The 7,196-nt window shown below is 39.7% G+C and overlaps 1 pseudogene; it reads left to right on the forward strand.

The window, feature by feature from the left end:
- The first annotated feature begins 3,716 nt into the window (after window positions 1-3,716).
- On the forward strand, window positions 3,717-4,480 carry LOC149148672 (plant UBX domain-containing protein 11-like; annotated as a pseudogene).
- The last annotated feature ends 2,716 nt before the right edge of the window (window positions 4,481-7,196 follow it).

The following is a 7,196-nucleotide window of genomic DNA, read 5'->3' on the forward strand; positions in this document are numbered from 1 at the left end:
CCTTGATCACACATCTGGCTGACACTCAGAAGATTATGCTTCAATCCATCAACATACAAAACATTTCCAGCTTTGACCTTTTCTTTTAACTGAGCAGTGCCTTTTCCTTTTATAGCTGCAGGAGTATCATTTCCAAAAGAAACTTTCTTTCCCTTTTCTAAAGCAGAATATGATTCAAGTTTTTCTTTATCACCTGTCATATGCTTCGAACATCCACTGTCAATGTACCATAGATTTTCTTGTCCCTCTGCATAAAATGCTATCCCACATATTTCTGTTTGTGGTTCCTTTATTCTCCATGTTTTGGTGCTTGAGGCTTGTTCCTTTGTCTGCTGAAACCTGCTCCTGCATTCAGAATCTTCATGACCAAAGTTATTGCAAATAGAACATTCAACTTCATTTTCAAGAGCCGAAAATTTGTTATAGGTCCTTTTTGTAATCCCGGTCATACTTCTTTGTTTTTGAGCTTCTCTAGTCATGATTGTTTTATATGCAACACATTGAGCTGCTTTGTGACCAAAGTTATGGCAAGAGAAGCATTGTCAATTGAAGAAACTTCTGCGGTTATTAAATCTTCCAGCCAAATGATTGTAATTTCTATTGTCATCCATTCTTGAAGCAAATTGAGAGGATTTTACCTGTGGCTGGTTGTTGCTTTTGTTCATCCTTAGGACGGATTGCCCCTGTTTTACCTGATAGTCTTTGTTTGATGTAATTCGTCCCTGCTTTACCTGGTGATCTTCATTGTGCTTTTGCTCATTCCTTCTTGCTGCATCAAGATAACTCTTTGAGGTGGATGGTTGAGAAGTTTCTCCATTATAGCCCAGACCTGTCTTGTTTAGAGGAGAACGCTGCACATTGATGATCTCATCCAGAGTTTTAGATCCTTTGACAAACTTAATATTAATAGCCTTTGTTTTCTCAATCTCTTTTCTAAGACCAACAATTTCACCTTCTAACTTTTCAAGATATTTTTCTTTTACATCAATTTGAGATTGTAGGGTATCAATGATCATATTCTTTTCTTCTATACATGTCTTGAGTCTAGAAATTTCTTCATAAAAACTATCCACATCTATAGCATCCATGTAATCATCATCTTCAAATGCCATTAAAAGTTTATAGTCATTACCTCGTTCATCTTCATCACTATTTGATAGACCATCACTATCTTCATGAGTGTAGTAGCTTTTCTTATTTGCATTCTGTTTCTTGTTCCATCTAGCAGGTTCCTTTCCTTTCTCAATCTTATCCTTATGCGGACATTTCGCAGCATAATGACCTACTCTTCCACAAGCAAAACATTTAAAAGGTAACTTACCTCTGAACCTTCCAGTACCCCGTTGAAGATTTCTGACAAAATTTGATTCTTCTTCTTCTTCTGGCACGTGACTTGCTTCATAGTAGTCTCCTTTGCCTGAAGCCTTGAAAGCAGCTTCTCTCCTGTCTGATGGACCTCCCTTTCTCATTTCATAAGCAGTTAGAATTCCGTGTAGCTGAGACATAGTAAGAGTTCATAGATTTTCCTTTTCTTCTATTGCAGACACTTTAGATTCAAACTTGGGGGACAATGATCTTAAAACTTTTTCAACCACAATAGCCTCTTTTATTTCTTCACCCAAGTTTTTCATGCAATTAACAATCTCGTCTACCCGAAGAAAATAGTTAGCAACACTTTCATCATTATACATTCTGAGATTCTCATACTGAATCCTGAGGGTTTGAAGTTTAGCACGCTTTACCTGTTCATCTCCTTCGTAGCTCAAGACAATCTTGTCCCATATTTCCTTTGCGGATTTATATTGCATAACCTTTACGAATTCTGTTTGAGATAAGCATCCCAGCAGAGTATTGACTGCTTTAGCATTTGTTTCATATTTCTTCTTCTCGGCCGAATCTGTAGGAGTAGCTGAAGGAAAAGTGTAGCCTGTATCTATGATATCCCAAACTTCTGTACCAAGAGATTGAAGATAGGCAGTAACTCTTACCTTCCAATAATTGAAGTTTGTCCCATCAAAAATTGGTGGCCTGATTGATGCTTCCCTCTCGTAATTGCTCATGATGAATGATTTTCCTTCAAGCGATCAAGCTTCTCTGAAGGACCTGCTCTGATACCAATTGTTGGAAATAATACTGAGAGGGGGGGGTGAATCAGTATTATCTAGTTCTTTTTAACAAATCTTCCTTATTTATACTTTGAATTATTCTTGTATTTCAGTACCATAAAACAATGAGCATGAACAAGAAAAATAGATAGTCACACCAAAGAACACCAGATGTAAGGTGGAAACCCAATGTGGGTGAAAACCACCTGCTGCAATATGTCTCTATCTTCTTTCAATTAGAAACTCCTTTTACAATGATTTTGTACTGGTGCAGTCCTTTACCAGTACGCAGGCTGCAACCTGCAGAGAGCTACAACTCTCTCTCATTTTCCAGTCTCTCCTGGAAGGGAGCAACAAACCCCTACTTCTTTTCTTTCAAGGACCACTTTTCATAAATTTTCAAACTGGATCCATGAACATCAAATGATCATCAAGTACAAGTAAATCACCCAGTCAACTGCAGTAACCAGATCAATAGTAACAGTAAACTAAACCCAGAACACCTTATCAACAGAGAAAAGTCAGTCAAATAAATGCCTTAAGACAGATACGCAATTTTTCTTTATCTGGCATGCATTGCTACGCACTTCACCTTCTGCTCCTCTGCATATCCCCGCAGAGAGCCTTGAACTACACTGCGTATCCACGCACTGTTCCTTTAAACGCGCCGCGTACCTTCACTGTGCTCACGCATCCACTGCTTCTATCGCGTCGCGTACTACTACTGTGGCCACGCACCCTCAGATGCTATCGCGCCGCATATCTATGCACCTGCGGCTTCTGTAGCGCCGCGTACTTTCACTGTGCCTATGCACCTGAACCTCTGTCGCGCTGCGTACCCACGCACTACGCCTTCTTCTGCTCTGCGTACCCACGCACTGCGCCTTCTTCTGCTCTGCGTACCCACGCACTTGCACTGTTAATCACCTGCATACCTCTAATTAGGGCCGAATTGGCAGTCCCCCAGTGTGCCACAGATAGTCAGATGCCCAGATCTGATCATGCGCCCGAGAGATCACACTTCATAGATTCACTCTCAACTTCACTTTTATATAGATCAAGCTTTTAAATCGATAACCCAGATCTTAAGATATTCAATTTGCAAAAGATGCATTAGCCAAGTGATCTCCTTCCCTATTTATAGTCAAGCCCTTATTCACACCATGGGACAAAACCATCAATAACCAATACAAGGGATCCAAACCGGGGCAAAATTAGATCCTATACCACGGGCCAAAACCATAGAATCAAGAATGGCGGGCTAAATACCACGGGCCAAACATAAGAAACCCCATGTGAGCGCACTTCTCTGCCTTGAAGTGAGTGAACTGGGGGTACGCACCTCATGAACGGGTAACCTGCGTGTATGAACGCACTTCCTGGCCAGCGTACCTGCGGGTACGCACCTTTTGAACCATTCACCTGTGTATCTCTTAATTTCCAACATTTTGAGAGCCTGATCAGAGCATTGCCACTTGAGGGTGTTGCCATCAAGTACAACATCTGTAACATAGAGCCATACCAGAATCATAATGCCAACACATGCAAGATTCATTAATGCATATGTGCAAATTCAACTACCAGGCATTAGCGTTACATAAGATTGGGAAGATGGAGGTTTCATTATCATCAATAGTGTTTAAGGGATCTATGTCCCAAAAAATAGTTGCAGCCAAGACTTGGTGGGAGGTTATGTTAGTATATACTGGAGATCCTTGTGAGAATTTTTTTCATCTTGACCAATCCACAATCCAGGATGCAGAGGTGGTGAAGTTGTTGTACGAATATTGTGTTGTCCCATATCTTCTAGAAGGAAGCATATATGTTGTTCATTTTTCAGTTTTCTTCCCACATGAATATGCTCCAACTTTGTCAGCTACTAGATATAATGGAAGCCTATTGTGGCAGTATGAAGGTTATATTGGTACTAATGAATTCATGGAAAGCATTGAGAAAGCAAGGGAAAATCTTCATTCTCATGAAGGGTTATCGAATTTGGTCTCATCCGAGCATGAAGGTAATATGAATACAGCTAAACCATATACTCATGGTGAAATTCATAGTCAACAATCATCAATAAGCCAAATAATGTCTAAATCCACTTGGGAAACTAAAGAAATAGTACAAATTATGGTTTCCTCTAAATATGATGGACAGAATGATAGGGCTTCCACCATCATTATATCTACATCAACCACCCCAAGAAAACCATTAGATTCTTTTTTTTCTAAGTGTGATAGCACTACAAACATTATTGTATCATCAACTTCAATGGTTGAAAAGCCTACAAACTTGGCATTTAGCAATTAAAAAAAAAAATTGATCCTACATGTGTATTAGTGCAAACTAAAGAGTCTGTGGATGCCTCAATATAGATATTTTGAGAAGAGTGAAAGATTATCATCAATGAGAACTGTATATATGGAAATAAAACCTCCTCTCTTGCAATTCCGCATCCTCGGAAACTTTTTGGTGAAGAAAATACTTGCATAGCTTAACTTGGGTTCAAGAGTAGAAATGATACATGTTCCCTTTGAATCTATGAGGATTCCTTTTGTTTGGTGTTCATCATCTTCCTAGATATTTGCAGAATAGAGAAACTGGTCCTCGATGTTTTTACAAGAATATTGTCATACTCCAATCCATTCTACTATTTTAGTTGGACTTCCACAAATCAAGATTCCATGTCAAGAGATTATGTATGGCAGTATGGTCCAAATCCTTCTATAGTGATTGGGCACTACTATCTGTAATCATAAACTGCGACCTCCCTATTAGGTGTGAAGCTCGATTATCTTCTTGACTCAGAGGTCTCATTTTAGTTGTGTTGGCCCCCCATTCCTAATGAGGTGACAATGATGCCCGTAGTATCGCACCCCACTAGCAAGGGTTCGTGGGAAGCACCCTCGAACCAAAAAATAGATGAAAATTTGCCTTGTAAAATATTGTAATTTCATAGTCAATATTGGCCATTCAATAGGTGAAAGATATGATGGTAAAAGTTATGTTAATTTAGGGTTTTTTCCCTAGAAGGAAACCCTTAGTTTATATGAGGGAATTGTATTGTAGTTGTGCATGATTATTATTTGCAAGAAACGAAGAGGAGATTGTGTGAGAGAGAAGAGGAAATTACATCAGATTTGTTTTAGGTTGTATCTCTTCATTTTGTTGGATAATATAAAATGAAGTCCTGGTTGTTTCTTCGTGGATGTAGACCAAATTGGGTGAATGTTATAGACATTTTTGTGCCTTACAGCATTGAGCATGAGATGTCCATAATCCAAGGGATCCAAAGTCCCTAAAAGAGTTGTTCCTACCCCTAAAGGAACAAGGTCAACCAATGACAGCTTCTCCCATAAGTTCTCCACCAAAAACAACTCAGAAATGGTCAAATCAGGATCAATTCAGTGGCTCCACTAGCTGCCTGCGTTGAAATGCAGAGGTTACACTGGCTAGGTGCACTACAACGCAGGTAGAAGCACTACCAGGGTGCGCTGAGCGGGAAATGACAAATGGCAAGTTCATTCAACGAGGTGGAAAAACCCTGGAAGCTTCCAGAATCTTCCTCAATGACACTTGCCTCAATGAATTCGACCAAATGATGAGTAAGAGGTTCTCAACCTCCAAGTGGAAGCAAGAACTGACAGAGAGAAGCCACAAGTCAAAACATAAGCTGACTCATCCTCTCTGCTTACATCTATATATGGATCTCTCACCCAGAGGTTCAAGAGGTTGGAATTTTGTACTTTGCAGATAATTGTTGTTGGTTTGAGATTGAGATTAGTACATTGGGTGATTTATGCTTTGTTGGAGGAGAGGAAGGGATTCCTTTGCTGGGAGGTAGATGCTGGATCGGGACTCATTTGGTTGTATCTCCTCTTGAACCTTGTTATCATATCAATAAAGCTATTTGAGTTTCTCCTATATGCTTGTATTTCAATGATGTTTTGTTATATTTGCATATTTAGTTTACATCTGATCCTAAACTAGTTATGAATGTGAATCTATGTCTTTTGTGTAGTTTTCCTCTCTTGTGATCTTGCAGGAACTGGGTGAAGCTGGACCAGTGAAAGAGCAGGCAGCGGGAAGCGAACAAAAGAGAGAGTGATTGGATCGACAAACTAGCGGAAGACACCGGTTAGTTACATCCTTCTTTCTCTATTTACATCTCATAAAGAAGAACACTCAGATAGTTTTCCTTGTTTGTTGCTAAGGCACTATCACCTCTTAGAGTGGGATAGGGGCATTCCGAATTGGATACTTTTCCCAACAACAAATTGGCAACTCCGCTGGGGACAGTATCTTGTTAGTTTACTTGTGTTTCTATTGCTATTCATTTCATAAACTCAAGAGTGCCGAATCGAACTGCATTTGCCATCTACAAATGCAAAGTAGAGATCAGCTACTCTAGTCCACTCACTGGGCCTGTTTATGATCTGAACAGCTAATCCACAAGTGCTCTAACAGCCCTTTGTGATAGATCTTAGTCCTCCTATAAATCATCCTTCTAATTGTACCTAATTGATAGCTTTTATCCGGCCAAAAACTGTAGATTAAACTGCAAACTGTAACCCAGAACCCAGAAACAACTCTCGTTTCTGCTTTAGCGCAGACCCTGTGAAGAGGTTCTGCATTTCAACGCAGGTCCCGTGAAGGCTACCTGTGCTGAAGTTCAGTTTCTCTGTGTTGAGGGTGCGCTGATCAGTCTTTGCCTTGTGCAGCTGTGGTTCCCTGCTTCCTTTTGCTCAGTTTTATCTCTGTTTTTTGCAGCCTGTTATCAGTCAGTGTACCTATCTGAAACCCCTTTTCTTTGCCTCAATTCCGCCTCGTTTGTATAAAGAAACTGTATTTGTTCTTTGTGTATTTGTTCTTTGTGTATTTGTTACATCATTTGCAGTTTCCCATTACAAAAGTAAACTAATCATACTGTCGCCCTTAGATCTAGACCTGTCGTAAGTGTCATTTCGATCTTGGGAGTGAGTTTGTTTGCTGTTCACAGTTGATTTAGCTTCTACTTTTGTCTTTTGGTTTGAATTTATGCATTTCAAGTGTCAAAACAAGTAAATCATAAAGTGTCGTAATCGTCTTTTT

This window comes from Pinus tabuliformis, chromosome 9, assembly GCF_031772625.1.
Source record: "Pinus tabuliformis cultivar Carrire ecotype Pingquan chromosome 9, CPIR1, whole genome shotgun sequence".
Taxonomy (NCBI): Eukaryota; Viridiplantae; Streptophyta; class Pinopsida; order Pinales; family Pinaceae; genus Pinus; species Pinus tabuliformis.